The sequence below is a fragment of the Phalacrocorax carbo genome, chromosome 12 (assembly GCF_963921805.1).
Source record: "Phalacrocorax carbo chromosome 12, bPhaCar2.1, whole genome shotgun sequence".
NCBI classification, from domain to species: Eukaryota; Metazoa; Chordata; class Aves; order Suliformes; family Phalacrocoracidae; genus Phalacrocorax; species Phalacrocorax carbo.
Window position 1 is genome coordinate 18,134,163 of NC_087524.1, and position 21,929 is coordinate 18,156,091.

A 21,929-nucleotide genomic window follows, 5' to 3' on the forward strand; every position below is an offset into this window, starting at 1 on the left:
ATACCTGAAGTGTTTCTGTTCTGAAAATGTGGGGGACTTCCTCCTGTTGTATGTGGGTCTTGGGATGGAGACTGAATATGACCTAATTGTGTGAGCAAAATGTAATTACAAGAACATTAGACGTACTGGAAGGCTGAACAGCTATATGACTTTCTCTTTAAGGATCTGTCTATAAAATGACAAGGAAATTAGACCCTGTTAGTTCCCTCTAGCTCCTTTCCTTTCTTTTTTGTTTCCCTTTATATGATGGCAAGCTTCACAGTGGGTAGCTTTGAAATTACCAAACAAATTGCTGGCATGGCCTGGTTCAGAAGCCTTAAGGGACTATGGGGTAGTACATGTGTATGTCTGCGCATGTGTTTTATATCAGGTATCATACTTTGAATAAATACCTGTGGCAAGCAGGGCAGTGTTTTTTAAACAGCTGCTGGCAATTCATGGAGTAGTTGCTTAATACTTTCATATGCTTTAAGAATTCATTATCACCTGTTTTTTCCAGCATGAGGGTTTGTATCAACAGGCAGCTGCTACTTTTGGACTGCAGCTGTAAGTGGTGTCACCACATACCAAGTTGCACATGCACATGGGAGATACCATGGGCAGAGTGCCCGTGATTGCAGTACTGTAGATTTAAACACTGGGGACTCTTAGAGGTAGAGAGGAGTACTTTCTTTTGCTCAGGCTTGTATCTTAGAGGAATATGCATTTTTAATACCAAAGAGAAGTAGAAAGCATTAGTTGAGCTGGCTGGTCTGTCTTTAGTGGGTCCAACACACTGACCAGTCCAGTTTTCCTCTGATCTTAAAACTGGATTTGTATAGTTGAATTCCAAGTTGTATTCCATACCCTGTGTACTCTGGTCACAGCACTTGTTGCTGCAGAGTGGTTTCCAGTTGTTTATTGCCCTATAATCCTTACAGAGGACAAATTACTAGAACTGAGCGAAAAAAGGTGCACATTTCTAAGAACTGACTGTGGGGGTTTGGGCCTGATGGAAAGAGCTCCAGGGAGAAAGAATCCTCCCCAGCTCTCAAAATAAATAGTAGTAACAAGTATATTATATCTAGGAGAAGGAAATGGCATGTTCTGAATTATTTCAGTGGTTTTCTCCCCCCTCCACTGCTTCTATATAACTCCCTCTCCTACAAAAACTCTTATGTTGAAACCCCACTGAACTGTGGGTGAGGGGGCAAAGTTTTGTGATCTGACTCTTAAATCCTTGTCAGGATTTCTTCCTGCAGAGGAAATAGAGGAATTTCTTTCCTTTGTGGCTATGGTACTGGGAGGAGGGTGCTCTTGTGATGAACTTGTCCATCACAATCCAGGAACTCTCTGCAGAGATTCCTGTACCCACCTCCTTCAGGAGTGGGACAGTGGTCAACTAAGAAGAACCTTTGTGTCTGAAGGCAATAGCACAGCACCAATAAATTCCCTTCAAATCTTCAGTAGAAAGGACAATTATTTTTGGAAGGGAGGTTGTGGCTGAAGCATTAGCCCCACTTTCTTATGGAAGTGCATCTGTGCTATTAGCAGAACTAGGGAAGGGTTGGATTTTGGCAAACCTGTCTGCCAGCACTGAAAAGGAGTTAAAAATAACCCTTTCTTTGATAGTTTTCACATTTCTATATCTCTACTGAATGTGACTGAAAACCTGTGTTCAAGGTGGCCAGATCTCGGCATCAAAATGTTGTCCTTCCCACTTACTATTGGGCATCCAGCAGCTCCATTTTGCTGTCTGAGTTTTACTTGGAAAGGAAGATCAGGGCTTGAGGGTTTGTTTATTTTTTCTCCTTTTGTAAGTCTACACCCATATATCTTCATTCTTTCTTGGAGGGAGAAAGGAGGTTCATGTACGTACAAGGAGTCCTTATACTGCTGAAATGCTCCTGTTTGCATCATGGGCTGTGGCAGATGTTGGGCAGAGCATGGAACAACACTGGAAATTATGACAAAATTTAGGGATGTTTAGAGGTGGTGTGGAGTTTTTTGATAACTTCTCCCCTGTAATTCAACTGGCTGGTATGTTCAAACTGCCCTTGGATCTTGGAAAAAGTGCTGAGGGATGTTTTTGAAGTGGAGACTGAGACTATGAAGTCAGTCCCAGATGTGCATCCATAAGGTACAGAGAACAGATTGCATCATTCCTGATTTGTTGTGGCGATGCTCACAGACTCGGCTTGGGGATGGGTGTGCTGGTGAGGGAAGAGTGCAACGAGCCATAAACATGCTGCAAGCAATGACACTCATTTTGCAGTAAGGTGAGGTTCTCCTCTGCACCCCTTGGCAGAACTGGTGTGCTGCACAGAGCAGCATGGGCTGTGCTCACTGCAGCGCTGAGCAATACACCCAGTGCCCTCGTGGGCCTTGCATGCAGGAGGGCACCACGCAGGCTTGGCATTTCCAGGGCTTCTGGTGCTACTGACTTCTTCTGGAGCTTGTACTGCAGAAGAAATCCCTATTCCAGCCAGTCTATGCAAATCAATAAACAAGATGCCGTGCTTTCATAGCTGTACTCATGCAGGTGCTCATTCTCTCTCTGTGGTGCCTGAACTTTCCTTGCTAGCTGCACCTCGACCGGCCTCTCGCTATCTGAGTGGCACACAAAGCTAGCCGTAACGGGCAAGGAGGTTGTGGCACTGTACTGCTTTGGGGACAAGCGTTTCCAAACAGTTTTGACACTGCAGGAAACTCCACCAGGTGGGCCCTTCCCAGCTATAGCACCATATTGCAGGTGCTTTCCTATCACTGCCGTTGGTTTTTAGAGAATGCAGAGTTCTGTTGCATTGTCTCACATCACTTTTAAATATAAATATTCTCATATGAGAAGGACGTTGCAGCAGTTGGCATCAGCAAAGCTACTTAAAAAAACATTCTTTATGTCCTATGCATAGGTCAGACAAGATCTCTAAAGTCGGTCCAGACATACTTTTGGATTTGCTTCATGCTTTGTTCTTGCCATCAAAAATCATCAAGTTCAGTAAGTCAGAAAAGAATGTTCTCTCCTTAGCAAATACTGACTTGGTCTTTTTTGTCTGCATAACAAATACAGTATTAAATATTTTAACAGTCTTGCTGGATGAGGTATGGAATGTAGAGCTGCTTTTCAGCTCAGTGAAGTGTTCTGAGCAATAAGGCTTTGTGTCATTAGGATCTGAAAATAAGAGTTTGGAGTTCAAAGGAAACTTACCAAAACAGCGATTATGCAGCTTCCTTTATTTCCCTATTGTTTTAACTTCAGAATTAACTCAGATGTGCAGCATCTCAGGATCACAAAACGGGGAGAAAAAGCTGAAGGAGATTTACACATAAATGAAATGCACAAAATTAATCAGTCTATTTGTCTCTCCTGCTCTTCTCCCTTTGCATCTGAGTTCTTCCTCTTTATTTCCCTCCCATCTTACTGTCATTGTTATCCTCAGTAGGTGCAACTGTTAGTACAGTTGTGCTTTTGGAGTTGCCAGCAGCTCAGCCGGCGGTCTTTAACTAAAATAACTGGATGGGGAGTTCTGTGGGAATTTTGTCTGTGTGAAGCCTGCAATATTTAATTTTGGTATTTTTCTGTTCATGGAACAGTAAAATTAAGATAACTGCTCTCTTACCCAATGGGCATCTCACATTGCTTTCTAAGAAGTGAAAGGGAGTTTTCCCATCTACTCTAATGGATGCCATTGACCAAACCGACCGCTGCTTTAGGCAGCGTCTAAGTCAGTGTGAAGTATTCATAAAATGCTGATTTGATAGTATACCCTGTTGTACTCAAAGCACATACAAATGGAAAACTAGGTATGTGATACCATGCTGGTTGTTTTTTTATTTTATTTACGTATGCTTCTGCTACACAAAAGTACAGAAGTAAATCACTCCTGGTCTTGCCAAAGTGCTGGTGGTACTTGCTGTATTGAAAATATTCTGTAACATTCTTGAGAACCTTAGCCACATATTTTTAAGGGAGGCATTGACATGGATGGATAATACATGAGCTGCTTTTTACCCATCGTTTTACGTTTCTTGAGAAATTACATTTATTCAATCAAATATAGGCATTTTCTGAAGAAATCCAGCAAGGACACTGATACTTTGTCCAACGTCTGGACAGGCAATTTAGCATCAATTTTTGTCTTATTTTCTCATTAAGCTAAAAATTACTTTCAGATTACATTTTGTTCTGATTGCCTTTCCCCAGATGTATTTTTCAACCTTGCTTCTTCCAAGTAAGCAGTCTATTTTCTCAAAATTGTTTTTGCATATCCTACAGATACCCGTATTTTCTCTATTCCAACTTTGTATCTTCTGGCTTTTGGATACCATGGAGCTAGTTCCACTGTCCCTGTTTCTAATAGAATATGCAAAGTAGAATTAGCCCCAGCTTTGAACCCTGCCGAGGGCAGCTCTGAGAACAGCAATTACAGACACAGGCATATTCTCCATGACTTGGATGTGGCTTTCTTCCAGTTTGTCTGCATCTTGGCATGCTTGCGTTGCACAAGTGCTTCTCCACAGAGGCTCCTCTGGAGACATGTCTGAAGAGCCAGAACTCTTGTAGCACTTGCCTCGTCCTTTGCTTTTGGGTTTTTTTCCTGCTATCTTTTATGTTGATATCCTTGGAGCCTGTCTTATCAATGTTGGTCCAGCTATATGGAAGCCCACATGTGCATTGCTAATAGCAGGTGGGGTTTATGTAGATATTGCTATTCCTTAATATTTGGGCACTCTGGAAAAGTCAAAAATTGTTATATGGATCTGTTTGGGCCTGCTCATCTACACTCCCCTCAACAGGTTAATTCTTATAGTCTGACCTATAAGAAGCTCTGCATCTCAAATTGCAGTATGTGTAGGAATGTTAATTGCTTAATTGTTCTGCATTCTAAGGTCCCTGTAAAATGCTGAGTACCACCATTCTGTGCTGTTGTCAAGAACAAGCCCTAGTATGGTATGTTAATCTTGTTCTCCCTGCTGAAATGTGCTTGGGATCTCCCAGACTAAGCATTTCCTGATAAACTCTTTTTTGTTCACCAGACTTAATCCTTCCTCTTCTCTACTCTCCCTGTGCAGCACCTGCCCCATTCATCCATGGTCCTCAGTAAAATAGCCAGCGGTCCGAAAGTGCCCAAAGACTCTGCAAGGTTGTTTCCATTTTAAATTCACTAATTTAGTTTTTATGCCTCTTGGTACTTTCCTTTCAAGACAGCTGTGTGAGGAAAGGCTAGGGCTGCAGCCTGCCCTTAAAGTCAGTGGATTTTGGGCCAAAATCTCTGTTCCAGCGCTGTGATATCAGCAAAGAATTTGGCCCTGAGCCTCTAACAGATCATCCTGGGAGAATGATGCGCAGTCCTGTCGTCCTTTTTCACCCAGACCATCCTACAAGCACTATATTCCCAGTTATCCTTCTTTGCTTAAATAAGGGGGGGTGTCTGGTTGTTTAAACTGGTAAAAAATCAGATTAGGAAAATAGGCTTTAAATGGAAATTTAAATGGAAAATGGAAACAGAAAATGGAAACTAGGATTCAAATGATTCGTTGGCCTGAACTACCTGGTGTTTTCCAACCTCAAACCTGCAAAGCTTGGCTTCTCTTTGTAGATGATGCTCTGCAAAACACAGAGCACTTGCTTCATGAAACTGAAACTCATCAAACTGCTTTTTTATTCTTTTTCAGCCTGTTTTTCCTAACTCCTTTGGCTAATGAAACACAGTGTAATCAATAAAGCCTTTTTTTTTTTTAAGGCACTCAAGAGCTTATGTAAAATCCTTGGAATTTGTTAGCATGATAACATTGTTATGCTCTCCTAGCTGATAGAAATATCAAAGCCAGCTAAGAATAACTCTGCAGCAGACAGAGAAGATTGGATTTGTTTCCTGGAATGAAAGCAAAAAGCATGTATGCATTGCTCAGTTTCTAACAACTAAGGAAAAAATTTTAGCTGTCATTAAAATAAATGGACAGTTAAAACTCCCATCTCCCCTTGTTAACAATGTAATTAAATGGGCCAAATATAGACTTAGTTTTGCCAAATATTTGGAAGTCTCCAAGATTTTCCACACTTTTTTTTCTTTTGAGTGCTGTCATGGTACGTGAACTTCTGTTGCATGCAGCAGTCTTCAAATCTCGTTCCTCTGGTAGAAACTCCAAATAAACTTGGTTTGCTAGAGAAGTCATGATTGGAATTTGTGAAGCTTTGAGTCTAGCCTAGGGTTTTCTAGAAATTGATCTTATTAATTTGGAAATTTTCAAAATGGCAGTTTCCCAGCACTTTGATCCTCAGAAATGTAGTGGTTCACATTAACCTTTTTTTTTTTTTCAAAGCAGACACTTAAGGTAAAAGTCTGGGAATGTAAAGAGACAGCCATCCCAGAGCCTTGCCAATAAAAATTGCTGGGGATTGCACAACCTAATTTTCAACCGCCACAAATGATGGGTGTGGGCAATTTGTATGTGGAAGGTAGTGGAAATATAAAGTTCAGGTGTTACAGAAGTGGCTTGGATATCTCGGCCAGGCTGCTCTGCAGCTAACTGGGTCTGTGCTTTTGCAGAGCCTATGACTATGAACCTCTGATTAGGAAATGCAAAAGAGAAACTCCTCTTTAATTTTAAACAAAACGAACCTTAAAAATGGGCACTAAGTTTTCACAAAGAACAATTTAAAATCACACACGCACATTTTCCTAAAGTTTAGTCACATGATTGTTTCTTATTGTTCTGAACAAACACAGGTATTGCTGTTTTGCTGGCCTTTTTGCAAGTTTATCACAAATACAGTAGTATTTGTATTTGCTGATAGACCAGTGACAATCTTAACATCAGTTTAAAGAGCTGGAGAAGAAAGAGCCTTGTTTTTATGCTTACAGTGAAAAACTTGACAATCTGATCTGAGTTCACCCTGTATTCCCAAAAAAACAGAATACAAACTTAAAATAAACTGTGTGGGGTTGGTGGCAGTTTTTCAACATTTATTTAATGTAGCATTCTTTCCAAGCCAATTTCATGGGGTTTTCATAGGGTTTTTTGAGGGCTGGCTCACTTCTTCCCACCCCCAAGTCCTTTGGTTTGGCAAAAGTGACATGGTTTAAGGGAAAATCCCTCTGATGGAATTCACAGAAGCTGGCCAGACTGGGTCACCACTAGCCATATGGTGTCCGTCGGAAGCTTTCACCAGGTATCCACCCATAATCTAAAAGCACCCTGATCATGGAGTACAGCCAGGATGATGGGGTCTCTGACAACATTTCTCAAGTCATAGTCCAGACCTGAGAAGGCAACCTAAACTGATGTCCTGAAATCCAGTACCTCTGAAGGTACTGAACTTGAGTACCTTTAATTTTTCTGTAATTCAATTTCCCATCTTCCTGGGCGTAGGGTAAAAATGTTGCATGCCTGAGAATATTCATTTGTTGGTCCCGCAATTAGGAGTGGTGTGGGACATGGAAACTGGGGTGAAGTATATATACATATATATATGCTCTGACTTCCAGCACCATGTGCCTGTGTAATGTCAGGTAACTATAGCGTCGCCACAGGAACTTCGTTGTTCCTGTGCCATGAACTACTTAGCATTGCCAAACTAAAAAGACTATTATTTATTTTAGGGTTTCCAACACCCCTAAGATTGCAACCTAACTTCCCACGTTGAGCTTGGTGAATGTTACCTTCATGGACACATACATATGTAGAAAAGCAAAAAGTGGGGATCTAGCAAAGATAAAATCCTTCACCCAAATGCAAAATTTTGGTGTTCTTTAAAAACACTTGGGACCTACATTACAGAAACCCAACAGTTCCCCCCAGTATAAGCCAGCCCGATGCTTTCTGGCCTTCCCTTGAGGCAAACTGTTCCCTGGGAGCAAGGGGAGGGCCATCCTGCAGAATGCCTCCTGCTGCCGAGTCGCTCTCCTCAGCACACTCTCCGCTCCTATTCAGCTCCAGCCCTCCAGAGAAATCTTTTGCAACACTTTCTTTCGCGGCCCTTTGATCTGTGGGCTCCCAGCCTCAGCCAGACTGCGTGTCACTGCAGGCTGCAGCCTGAAAGTCAGCCCCTGTCCTGTAATTGTCTCCCCAGCCTTGCTGGGAGGTTGCTTATCTCTTGTTTTCCTGTTGCTTTTCAGCTTGTTTCCTCTCTCCTCCCCCAAGCCTTCTATTAATGCAGATTAAGTAATTCTCACAGGAAAAAATCAGATCATGAAGCACACCTTAGCACTGCATTCCTGGATTTACCGCATATCAGTTTTTTCCTATGTTTAAGTAGCAGAGGGCACTGGGAGGAAAGTAGAAATGTTTTTGTGACAACAGTGGGTTGAGATTGCTTAGCAGTAGGTGAGAGGGGTTTGGTACAGCAAGAACCTATTGAATAAACAGGGAGAGGCGCGTTATTGGAGCAAAATGACTGTTTTATTCCAAAAATGCTAAGTTTGATTTTGTTAGCAGGAACATAGCTAGTCCACGGCTTTGCACCAGACTGAAGTGTTACTTGCAAAGAAAATCAAAATTTATTTTAATGACTCTTATTCTCTCTGGGGTCTCCCTCCTCCTCAGGGCTGCTGTACCTGCAGAAGCTATTTGTGAAATGGTTTCCAGATGACAAAAGAGTTCAGCCACCCTCTCATTTTGGGGGGAACTAAACGCCTGTACCTGTATCAGAAATCACAGTAACTTTTTCCATGCCTGGTTTCCTGCTGCTTAGGAGGCAGGATATGAGAGAGCTGCTCTTCCCAGAAACTTTAACTCTCTGCCTGATTTTAATCCTTGCTGTCAGAGTGGATGCTACTGGCTCCCGGTGCTGCGACTAAGTGAACTCTCTACAGTGTATGGTTCTGTAAGTGATGTTCACCCCTCACTGAGCCATAGCTGGCATCCCAGGTGATGTTGGTAGTCTACATGATTTTCAGCATTTTCACCCATTACAGTATCTGATTTGGTCTCCAGGAGTCACTTCTATTCCTCGTACAGGTATCTGAATTGTTAAAAGCAGCAATGAGCACACCCAGGGGATGTCCCTGCCATCTGCTTTCAGACTCATGAAGTGAAAGTTCCCCTGTAACACAAAGTTTAGCTGGGCAAAAATCTGTTCCCTTCTTTTGCTCATAGAAAATTGAACAAGGGCTAGAAGGTAAAACAGTTCAGGAGTAAAAAAAATAATATTTAAAAAACCTGATGAATACCTTTTTACATCTGAAGCTCGGTTTTCAATCGATGCTTTGAGAGGTCCAACTGGTATCATTACTGTACCCTAACATTAGAAGGAGATGCACGGTCCTGCTGAGAGCTGGTCAGAGATCTGAGGAAGAGGAAATGTTAGTCCTGTCACCCAAGCAGGCGGGGCTGGCACCACAGTTGAATAATGTCCAGAGTTTGGGCAGGGCGTGCATGCAGCCCCCTGGGAAGCTCCAAGTCAGTGAAATCAAGCCTCTGTAGCCCCAGCATTTTACCTGATATCTCTCAATTGTGCATTTGGTAAGCAATGAATCTACTGACCGTCTTGCTGTGGCTTAGATATTACAGACATTTAGTCTATAGTCATTGTATGACAGCTATAAACACGATAGTGATCTCCCTGGGTAGAGACTCTTAACTCCGTGGGTGCTGGCAGCTTGTATATGCAATTTGGTGTATCTCGATGCAAAGACTTATTCACCTGCGAAGCCATTCCTTTGTGTTGTCAGAAACCCATAGGAAACCCAAGAGATTAACAAGGGCAGGCATAACTAAAACTGCTCCCTTTTCTTGTAGGAAAGGAAACCTGTAAGAAAACCTGTGTGACTTTAGGAGCTGGAGCTTAACACAAGGATTAGTAGGAATAAAAAGGTTTGGTTTAGATGTACAACTATAAACAAAGTTTCAGTGGAAGTTGTTAAAAACTTTTCCTGCATCCTGAAGCTTTTAAGAAGTTATCTTTAAAGTTGGGCCAAACCCATTCCTTTAAAACTTTTAAAGGTTGCCAGACACCATCAATTAAGCAAGGCTCAGCTTAAGTGGTTCTTAAAACGATAGGAAGTATTTGCGTACGCTTTAAGTGTTACACACGGCGTAATTTAACCTGCCCGCAGCCCCCCCGAGCAGCCATCGGCTTGCCGTGATGCCAAAAGTCGGGGGAGAAATTCCACCGCAAAACCAGGAGGAAAAAGAACCAAACCCACGTGGGAGCCGCGGCTCTGCAGCTCCGGGGCGGCGTGCGGAGCCCTGTGTCCGTCCGTCCGTCCGTCCGCCCGCCCCCAGCACCCCGGGACACCCGACGCCGGCGGGGAGGACGCGGGGCGCGGCGGGCTCGGTGGCTGCGGCCTTTCCTCGGGGAGCCTCATGGGAGGAGCCTCCGAAAAAGCAGCTCCGGGCTCCTGCTCCTCGGCCCTTTGTACGCCCAGCGCTCGGCCGAGCTGCCGCGGCCGAGCCGGACTGGGCCGGGCTGGGCTAGGCTAGGTTAGGCTGGGCTGGGCTGGCGTGCGGCGGGGCCGCTACTCCCGCCCGCGTCGGGGGGCCGGGGGAGCGGAGTGGCGGGGGGGGGGGGGGCGGCCAGCGGAGCGGGGGGCCCTGCCGCCTCCGAGTCGAGGATGACTGAGAGCAGCGAAACTCGTGATTATTTCCTGGCCTTGGTAAGTAGACACTTGCGAGGGGGAGGTGAGCCAAGGCAATAACAAAAGCAATGTGCGGTTGCAGTCGGTGTCAGAAATTACAAGTTAGCTGTTGTTCGCCACTGCTTTTCTCTCGCGAAAGATTATTGAACTTTTATTTTCCCCCTCCTTTTTTTCCCCTTTGAACAACTTTTTGAAAAGTAACGCTTCCACCGAGCCGAGCAGCCCGCTGCCCCCAGCCCTGGGAGGCTCGGGCGGGGATTGCCTCCCCGCGCCGCCGGGAAGGGCTTGCGGCTCCTGCTGCGGCTGGCTTTGGGCTCGGCCGGGCTCGCCGCCGGGGGGGAGAGGAGGAGGAGGAGGCGGCTTTCTGAGTGGTGATCACACTGAGGAACTTCTGGATCGGGTTTACCAGCTGGAATTTGGAGACTTTTAAGTTCTGCAGCAATGGCATCAGGACGTGCTCGGGAGCCCTTCAGAGGCTCTGAAAGACGTGATGGGCTTTGTACAATGGTTGACAGTTTTTACAGCAAATATGCTTATTCATCCCGTGCAGGCGTGATTTATACTTCTAACACTTTTATGTGGTTTTCTGTTGTCCTTGTTCTGGCTTGCAAAGGAAGTAATACTGTAATGTGTGTTTCAGTCCCCTTAAGTCTTTTAATCTAAAATAATTGTTTGTCTAATGTAATAACTCCCCATAACTTCAGGTTCTAATGTGACCACAGTAATGTAGAATACTCAGGCAAAAAAATTTTGTTTTCTTCCATTTTATGGTCATGACTAGTCACATAGATGATCAATCTGGTTGCTTGTGTTACAAAAATTAAGGGACTTCTAAGAAAGAAGGGTTGGGTGAGACAGGAAGGCCAGGCCCTCAGGTAATGTGTGACTAAACACCATCCCCTGCCAAGATAAGTTATCTATCTTGTCAGGATCTCCACAAGCACTGCCAGAAAAGTATTGCTTCTGAGAATTACCCTCCATTGTCATGTGCGAGGATTGCCTGACAGCGACAGTGCTACGGTCCCGCTTGGCCGGGTGACTTGGCGTTACCTGCAGGATTTGCCAGCTGCTGGGCAGCTGGCCTTCTGGGACTGCTTTTAGTAGATGGGGTTTTGCCTTCAGGAAGTCTTTCAAAAGATGCTTTCATTTCTCCAGAATGCAATTTCTGCGTTTATTTCCCTTACTTTATCAGTACGGAAGTTTGCAGTCGGAGAAGAGACTCCCTTGCTGCTGGAAGCATAGCCTTGTGTCTGGAGCCGGGCAGTCGCGCATTCCCTCGTGGGCTGCAGACAGCCCGCAGCCTTTGGGAGATGCATCTGGTTCCTGCTGCTCAGCGGGATGGTGGCCATTCCCTTCCTTGGGGATGGGTGCGGCTCAGGTGCTGCCCAAGCTGTGTCAGGCAGGGCTGGCGCTCCCTGGGCGCTCCGAGCACGGTAACCCAGCATCCAGACCTATTCTGCTGATTGCTCGGGTCCGGCTTAGAGGAAGAGCATGTGTATCTGAGACGCTGGAATAACTCCCCCAGGAGCCAGTTCTGATATCTTGGTGGAAATGTCTTTTTTCCGTAAGTGTAGAAATGCTGCTGTGCACAGTATTGCGCATCAAACTCATGTGTCCCCTGAATGGGAGTGATTTTACTTGTTTAATTACACGTGCCTGTTCATCTGCTGGATACCTTCATTACAGTGTTTACAGAGCGCCCAGCTCAGCAGGGCTCAGCCCAGCTGAGGCGTGCACAAGGCCCTGCAGTGTAAATACCAAGTGCTGATGCGAGGCACTTAAGGCATAGTTTCTCCTTCAGAGTGCAGAAGGAATTTGAGAGATTTTTCCAAAGTCACACATTTAAATGCATAAGTAAGTCTTTGTTGGGTTTACAAAAGGCAGCGCATTTCCCAAAACCTGAACTTTTGGCTGTGATTGTGTGTTTAGCTGGTAAAAGTAAAGCTTTGGTTATATCTGTGTATAGCGACAGCGAAAGCAGCCGGTGACCCCCGGTTGTTGCTGTACCTGAGTTTTTAAAGCTGCTGCTGGCATATGGACTTGCCCTGTGGTTGCATGGATGTCCCCTTAGCTCACTAGGAAATAAAGCTAGACTTGCCATTCAATCTTAGCATCTCATATTTTTCCTAAAATTCTCTTAATATTTAAATCAATCTTAAATAACCTCACAAGAAGTAGTATGGGTTAAAATAAAAGAGGTGTGGGTTTTTTTTGTTTTGTTTTAATCCTGTGCTGGTAGCTTATGCAGCAGTCCTGAGCTGTTTCCTGAACAAGATCAGTTTTAGTTTCTGACATCAGTAATGTTGATTTCTAATCAGAGAAATAGCTTCTTACCTCCTGCTCTGCTAAATTTTATTGACAGGAGTCCCAATAATCATGGAAATACTTTCAAAGAACAGAAGTATCAAAGGTGCATAGAGTTACTGTAGCAGGTTATTGTTGGATTTTCTACACATGAAGTTTATTTCAATGAATGTGGCTAATGTAGGAGATAAGCTACAGAGTAAAGTATGAGAAGGTAAAAATGAATATTAGGAAGGAGTTACGTAATAAAATGGATGAAATTTTGCGAGGTACACTGTGTTTGAATGAATGAATGAATGTGAACTGATGTAGATGCTGCTAGATGTCTTTCCCTTGCAAAGAATTGCAGTGTAAGAACTTATCAGAAATAGCAAATACTCTCAATCTTTTTGTAATTAATTAATATTTTTTCTTACACATGTGTAAACTGAGGCTCAAAAAATTGACTCTTTGGCCCAAGTTACTACAAAGCCAAGTATGAAATCCAGAGGATTTTGTCTGCCAGCCTTGCGGTACCCAGCGAGCAACATCTTGTTTCTTGAAGAAATCGCAATAGCGGGTGTGAGAGTGCTGAGAGCTCAGTCCTGCCTTGCAGTTGTCGGTGCCATTTTCCAGAGATTTCTGGAGTAAGAGCAGGATCTATAAATCTTACCATTATCTCATTAAAAGCAACCAAATGTTTGGGACTAGGAGATAGCAGGGCTTGAAATGCTTATTGGTTTCCCTTGGAGTAAACCTGGAGCTGTTGTTGACTGTTCAAAGGGAGCCACATCCAGCTCTCCTGATTGGAAAAACATGGACAGGGAGAAAATGCCAAGACCCGTAGCTGCCTTCTGTCTCCAGCACCAGTGTCAAAACATTCTAAAACTTTAGTATGCAGTTAGGGTTTTAAGGTTTGCATCGCACTGATGTCAGTAGGAGAGCAACAACTGGAACCAGCAGGGTACCTCGCTGTGTTCATGGGGTTGGTGCCGAGGAGCTGACCTTGCTTGGCTCTGTGTCCACGTGTGTAAAGCTGTGCTTTTTTACATATTTGAAATACATTCCCTGCCTTGGTTCGAAAGCGTCTTACGTAGATAGAGGTCAGACCTCCTATGTTTAAACAGAAGAAACTACATAGGTTTCTGCAGTTATTTATCATTCATTCATTCATTCATATTTAATGACTACTACAGGTCAAGCTTTGTCTGAAACTTGCTATTTGCATACCTGCCTTCTAACAGTGACTTGGAAAAATCTCTTTTTCAAGGATAAGCAGAGGCCTTAAAAGTGAAATTAGGAAACTCAAGGTCCTAAGGACACTTGATGGGCAACGTTTCTCACTTGTGACACACTAATAACAGACTGAACCCCTTGGTCTTTGGGCTGAATTTAGTGTGCTCGCTGCAGCTGTTGGTAAGCAACTGCTTGTTAAACTGTGAGGTATTTTCCTTTGAAAAGTATTTCAGTCATGCTCATTGTAAGTAGAATTTGGAAGTCATTTTAAGTAGATCCTCTTTCAGACTTGACCCGGAACTCAGGCAATGGAATGGAAAAAGCTCATGGCCTTTCTACAGAGCTTGATTTTTGAAACAAATTGGCCTGAAAGGCCAGTTGCTGGTGAGGTCTTACAGCAGGGACCTGGTGGCGAGTACCTGCAAGGCAAAGGCACTTGTGATGCCCAGAAATGTCAGTTGTGGAACTAGTTTGAGTGGTGTCTACATAGCTTCATTGTTTGTGCTGCATGGAGCAGGGTGGCTTGGCAAAGAGCAGCTTTGCCATCACCTCCCCAAGCCGGAGTTTCAAGTTACGCTGTCCGAAGACTGCATGAAAATCGCTGTCTGGGAGTTCGTGGTGCAGCAGATTTGAGTGGTGGCGGGCAAACACTTAGCTTCTCACCAGATTGGGGTACACCGGTACAACAGCTTCAACTGCAGTTTTGGCTTATGCTGTATTTTTGATACGTTCACATGAAAGACCCTCAGTGCTCTGCCAGTAGCCAGAACAAGACCTGCACATCTGCGTTTTTCTCCTTATGTATGTAAGAAAGAAGTGTCCTGTTGTCAAGGTCGGCTTTCTAAACGCTCATTTTAAGGCAAAGTGGGGGGGCACCCCAGTTTGTGCTATAAGTATATGCAACTCTCAGCAATGAGTGAAAACTGGTCTTCTTCCACTAATGAACTAGAGGACTTCAGAGCTTGTAAACATCTTAGCTCAGAGCTTCCTACAACAGCCTGAGACCTCAGGTGTGGTTAAGCCAGAGAACATGTGGGCAGTTAATTGCTTAGTATTGTAATTGGATAAACGTAATATTGTAAATTTAAAAAATAATCAGATGTTCTATGCCATTATCCGAGAACTGCACTTGGTGCAGCAGCTTAACCCTGCCCTTGTTAGTGTTGCTGCACCAAAGGGGAGAACGTCACTTGGCTTGTCAGGGATGCTGTGGACAAATGAACCGGACCGAGCACAGAATGATGCTGTGAAAACACTGGAAATGAATAGCAGAAACACTAGCTTACAGAGGCTCGCAGGTGTAATTAATTAAAAATAAATTAAAAAATCAGAAAACAAGCTTGACAAATAATTTTTCCATATGAACGTGTTACTTCACACATTTTATCTAAAGGATTCTGTAAAGTGTGAAGTTACTGGAATAATATTGACATTATTACGATGCAATTTAACTGCTTGTTATGTACTTTGAACCAAAATCAGACTATAGTAGAGAATTGTACTGATCCACTGGGTTTGAGTTAGGTAAGGAAGTAATTGTCTAGTGTTAAAGGTGAGGTCAATGATTTAGGCGTTTTTATTTTAAACTGAAAAGCAGTTTTAAGTGTATGAACTGCGTGTATGAACTGTATCTGTGTGTGTGTAAGGTCCCATCCGTCTGCATGCAGAGTTGTATTCACTGGGTAGTGCTGGAAACAGTGTGGACAGTGGCATCTCCGAACTGAGCCAGTTGGGTGAATCCGCAGATGTGAAATTGGAACCCAAATTAAAAGTCACATTTTATATTTAACAAAAACCTGCACATTTTAGTGAGGTTTCAGGGAAAACTGACGCATCCGGGTCCTGGTCTCTGGATGGCCACATGGGAAAGTCAGGTTGAAGTAGGCAACAAAAATATTGTTTTCACGGGGTTCCCTGTTAAAAACAAACAAACCCTACTTCTTCCCTGGGGTCCTTTCCTTACTGAGTTAGGGGTGTATTTCTAAATTGCTGGCTTTTAGCGTGTAGTACTTGGCTGTGCCCTGCTTTACCTGGATATGGGGCAAGGCCGGGTGTCTCCTGTGTGTGCTCCCTGCAAGCACCCGGGACACCTTTGTCTGACTGTGCTCCCACTGATGAGCCCCGGCGTGGCTCCATGGCAAGTGAAAGCTGGACTCTAGCTCCCTGTGTGCTACGTGGTTTCAGAGCAAGGAAGTCTTGCTGTTTCTCTTGTTCAAGCAGTAGCTTCTTTTCTCACTTGCTTTTAAAAATCATAATCAAAATGGGGGTAATCTGCTGTTGGATTGTACTATCTCATTGCTCCTGCAGTTGTAACACAGGCAAAAATCCAGCAATTTCAGGCTGGTGGGAGTGGTAGAACTGTGCACAAAACCAGTTTGTGTTAAAAATGCCAACTTTTGCTGCGTTCCCTAACACACAAGATAGCATAAGCATGCAAAAGTCCAGGGGTTCAGACAGCCAAATGACAGTGGTTCTGCAATAACTCAGACCTCGCAGGCTGCCTTTTTCCCTGTCTTTTCTCACCGCAGCCCTCCTGGGCCAGGTGTTGATATACAGTTGGCTTCTCCCCTTGATCCTTCTGAGCACCTTGATCCTTCTGAGCAGCCCTTAGCTGTTTCTGCGGCATATGGAAATGTTGACCCCGTGGATGCTGCTGAGCTGACTGCAGCAAGGTGTTGTCCAGAGCCATTGCAGCTAGAGTGGCGGGAAGCAGCTGCAAACTGCTTGCTGTTGTGGGCGGGTGGAGGACCAGGAGGTCAGTGCTAGCTAAGAAATTGCTCTCACTCTTGTCGGGTGGATACGTCTGGTATGGCCAGTTGCTGATGGGTTTGCTGAGTCTGTCTGTAGTCGGCAAAGCATCTGTCAGTGGAAATCTTTACCAGAATTTAAGTCTCCCTCTATCAAAACCTTCAAAAGAAGATGCTGTTTACCTTTCCCTGAGATTGACTCACTTTGGCATGTAGGAGGGTCATGCCACGTGAGGGTGCAATATATGCCTTCTATTTTTCAGGTGTTTATACTTTTTTTTTTTTATTAGTACAAGGTAACTGATCCTTTGGGTATTTTCTTTAATTTTGAGAAGCTCCTTAACAGTCTAATGCTGATTATAAATCATTCAGGTATCTCATCTCTGTTGGACAGTGGGCTTTTTGTCTGCTTTTACTTCACAGAGAAAGGAAACTGTTGCTTTATTTGTGCTGGTGGCAGTTGGGTTGTCAAGATCTTTGGGTGTATGAGTTTGTCTTAACTGCCAATAGTAGAGGAAGCCTTGTAGGGTGTGTTTATCCTTCAATCATTGTGAATTCAGTGGAGTTTAAATATACACAATATATTTAAGCTAGCATTAAATTGGTTAGCTGAAGTAGCAATAATATGTTATAAAAGGGAGAAAGTGTGGTTTGCTCAATCCACCTTAAAAGCTGGTGACTTTGCTGTTTAGCCCATACTGGTGTTCTGTCAGTCCCAAAGCTGGTTAGTCACTAATGCTGGCTGGGTGAATCTGGGGGAAACAAACTTTTTCCTACAGCTGGTGTAAGATGATCTAGAGAAGCTTGCATGGGAAGCTAATGATGTGGATTTCTTCCAGTTCTTGTAAGTTTTTATTCAGTGTCGTGTTTCTTTGTTTTTAACAAATGTAATTGGGTTACTGATGGGTTTTTGTGGATTCTGTTTTTTCCTGCTAATGGATTGCTGCCCATAGTAGCAAGGCAGTTAGCTCCACCTCAATTACTGCTCACTCTTTTCTATGAGCCACTTTCTGAATGTGGAGGAGTGAAAGAAAGACCAACACCAGAAGTGCCAGGAAGATTTATTCATGGTCTCTGGACTACAGTCTGAAACAGAAGACTCTCTTGCCCTTGGGGTGATAGTTTGCTGTTTGTAGGGAAACAGGCACACAAGCTGTCCATGATTAAATGTCACCTTAGGAGACATTTAGGAAGAACAGTCTTAGAGTGTTTTAATTTACAGCTTCTTGTAAACCTCCTGAATTCACGCTGTTGGCATTCTCATCTGGATCTGGAATTTTGAGTTAATTATATTATACCTTTTCTTTTTATCTACTTCGTAACACCTGTCTTTAAAATGTTTTCACCATTAATGTCCAAAAGTTAGTCTCAGGGTTCCTTTTTCATCCCGGTTGCGTAGGCTGCAAGTGCTGGTGCTGAGCTGCAGTTAGCGCATACAGGCTGGCTTAGCCTAGTACTGGTGAGGGCACACAGGCTGTGCAGCAGCTACAGGATCTGGCTGTTGTTTCCATATCCTGACCTTGATGAAGGTACGTGGATTTTTGCAAGGGTTCAGTGCTAAAAAGTTGCAAACCAGAGGCATTCAGCATGGAAGTAGGTAGTTTTTCAGCTCCTGAAATGGGGCAAGGTGGGAGAGAAATACACTGTGGTCAGCTGGGGTGGATCTGGCTGCAGGTAGGTAGATGGCCTATGTTTGTTGGGTTTACTTTTTTGTCTATTTTTTTTTAAAGCTGCAAAGTTAACTTTTGTCAGTATTGTTTGTTTTTCTTACTCCTTTATTTTGCATCCTTGTTTGGCTTTAGACATAGAAGCCTGCCTGTCCTCCTTGCACCTGCCTTTTCTGTCCAGGCTATTGTTGCTTGCCAGCTTCTCTGTGACCCTTGCAGAGGTGTTCCCTGGTGTCCCGGCAGTAGAAATGTAGTAGGTCCCACATGTGTGCACCTGCAGGTGCAGGTGATCAGCAGAGGAGGGGTTAATATCAGTGCAGCTGGACCCCTGCTTTAGCCCCTGTCTGAAATAGGCACGGCACAACTCTTCCAGCAGTGACAAACTCTGCTGACTTCTCTCTGGTTTGGTCAGACCTAAACTGATAACAACTGCTAATAGCAAATGGAAGTAGTACTCTTAAAATGCATGGGATTATGCTCACAGTGAGGGGCAGTGATAGCAGGACTGGGCTTTTCTTATCCAAGGGAAGGGTTTCAGTGATGTTATTTGTTTCATGTCATTGCTTTATCCCTCATCATCTCTTCATGTGTGATGTGGAGCAGATTCTTGCCTATATAAGTAAGATGATCATATTAAAGCCACTGCTTTTTGGGCATATTTTGTAGAAATACTGCACCACTGCTTTTGAGTTTGACTGCAGAAAAATTCTCTAGTGCACACGCATGCCATGTCCCTGTGTTGATGCTTTCTGGTTATACCTGTGCACTACACTTCTGAAATGTTACCAGGGCTATTAGACGGCGTGGTGCTATTCCAGTCTGCCTGCAGTAATGTACAGTTATAAAGGGTTTTTCCCTCAATATATTTAGTTATTTACTAATAAGTTCCTTTTGTTTCCATGTATTTCCCCATCAGGGGTGTCACATAATGCAGATGATGTGCATTTTGACAGGACAAAAATAATGCTGCATATAAGGCAGGGGTCAGTTTGTACTAGATGTCTTCCAGATGGCAGTACATAATAACAGATCGGGTTGTCTCTCCATCTGTCCAGTCAAGAAACTGTATCTTTGTTTTTCTTCTTGAGGATGACTGCCTGCCTCCCTCCTCCCCTGCTGATTACATATTGATCAGGGACAATATGGTATAATTTGGTCAGTAAGTAGATTTTATTTACTGTATCTACAGAAGAGTGCCCTGAAAAGAACTAGGTAAAAAGTTCACTGGCTGTTCTGCCAAGCATTTTTGTTTAGCAATGAAACTGAAAGACGAAGTTCACTCTGATTTGCCAGTACACATTGCACTAGGAGATATTTTGGCTAGACACATCTTTCTTTTTATGCTGCAGGTGCAGAACCCTGCAACAGGACTTGTGTTTGTATGAGAAAAGTCTGGATTGGAAAGGCAGAGAAGGCAAAGTGCCCCAGCTGTACAAGACCACAGCTTAGCTGGGCTCCGTTGTTAGGGGTGTTAAACGTTTCTGAGCAGTGTCTATTTGTTCCCTGCAACTTGCTGCCTGTCTCGTGGGGAAAAAACCCCAGCAAATGCCCAGGAAAAAAATGTCAGCTTGGAAAGTACTTGCTGCATGACTTGTCTTTAGGGACAGGCTATAGGTAAGAGGCAGGGTAACCCAGTCTGGTCCCCTCCACATGCTGAGGAAAGCTTCTGCTCTTGCATTTAATCTCCAGCTGACGTTGCAGAGCTGCAGCACGATGTTTAGTCCAGACCAGACAGAGCTGTCACAGCTCTGTCATGAATACTAGGGGATGAAAGCTGTTGTATACCTGAGCTGGCGTTAGAAAATGTTGTGTTCATCAGCCCCTCTCTCATAATGCAGAGGGCACATTAAGCTGTCATAAGGGAATTTGTGATAGTTGATGTCAGATGCACTAAAAGCTGCAGATGGACCTTTCCCGGTTGCATAGGTCACAGCCTGGAGAACTGTGATGCTCTCAGGGCATGCTCCTCAGCGTTAGCAGCACAAGCAGGCAGGAATACCCAGGGTTATTTGTACACACAGACGGTCAGAAAGTGACATTTGAGAATTACTTAAACAGAGATGGAGCTTGAAAAATGTTTTCTAATCAGCTCTGCTCTACAGGGTAGAGACTGGCCAATGTATAGTTTATTGTGCCCTGGGGAGACTTTGCCCTTTTGGTAGTATCCTTGCTACAACCGTTAGAATATTACTGACTGGAAAATAAGTTCAATGGAGAGTCTTGTTTCAGTAAGAGCTGTGGAGAAGCAGATGTGTTAATGTAGCCAGTCCATGTCTGAGCTGACACAAGTACCATGAGTTAATATATGTACCTGAGTCAATGCAGTCTTAGGCTGGAGAATTTAGAGTGGACACAGAGTCTGTGTTTTGGACAGGGTTGCTGTGCTGTGCTACCCTGCCTCAATTTGTGCAGTATGTACCATTTCTGAGCTGCTCTGTTTCTGCCTTGTCCCTTGTGAACCCATTATGCCACCAGTGGGCAGCACCCATCTGCAGGTAATGCCCACCTGGTGATGGGCAATAACTGCTAGCACTATGCTGTTGCAATTCTACCTGCAAACCACGCTGAACAGTGCCAAAATTATTATGTGGCAATATTAGCTGTGGAGCTGCTGTGATTAGTCCTGCAATGTACTTTTCATGGCCTTGCTCAACGCTCCTTGATACTCTGGACTCCTTGTCAGAGCGAGAGCAGCAGGGAAAAGCAGGGGAGGATGCCCATGGTCCCCTGTCTGGCAGCCCACCATCCCATGGACCCAGGTGGATACCTCCTGGTACTTGGTGCAAGATGTCAGAGAACATGCAAGTACCAGCTGCATTTCTGCTGTGTTCCTTTAGAAACTCACTTGCACAAGTGAGGCAGCTGGCATATGGCAGGCATGGTGTTTATGGGAATCCAGTATTTGGCAGTTTAGGTGAAGCGTGGAAAGATGAAGGGGAAATTATTTGTGGATTTTAAGAAATACAGATGCTATAGCTCATAAAAGTAAGCCCTGCGCTTTATGAAGGCCAGAGAGCAGAGCTCTTCTAAAAATGCCAATATTTTGATAGGTAGTTTTGCTTTGCAGAGAGTGTTAGATATGACGTTAGTCAAAAGTATATCTCTGAAAATGTTTTCATTTTATGTGGAAGGACTTAAAGGAGGAAGCTGAAGGGCTGCAGATGGGCAGTGGGGCCTGTGCGAAGGCTGTGGGTGAGAGGGGAACAGGTGCTACTGTGAGCAACTAGTTAACAAGGAGGGGTTTATGTGTGCCTAACATAATGTCCATAATTCTACGTGCGTTTGGTATTCTTGCTTGGTTGGGCCCTCTTGTGAATTGTTTGGGTTTTGCAATTCTTTGTTTATTCTCCAAACAGATGTTCAGCATTCGCTTATTTTTAGCAGTTTACTTTTTGCTTTAAAATCTTACTTTCCCTAATCTGTGTGACCCTATATAG

At 44.0% G+C, this 21,929-nt stretch overlaps 1 protein-coding gene across 9 annotated transcripts in view; it reads left to right on the forward strand.

Moving 5' to 3' along the window:
- TACC2 (transforming acidic coiled-coil containing protein 2) overlaps window positions 1–21,929 on the forward strand; it is a 122,899-nt gene that overhangs the window by 22,949 nt on the left and 78,021 nt on the right. The gene's annotated exons all lie outside the window — the stretch shown is intronic.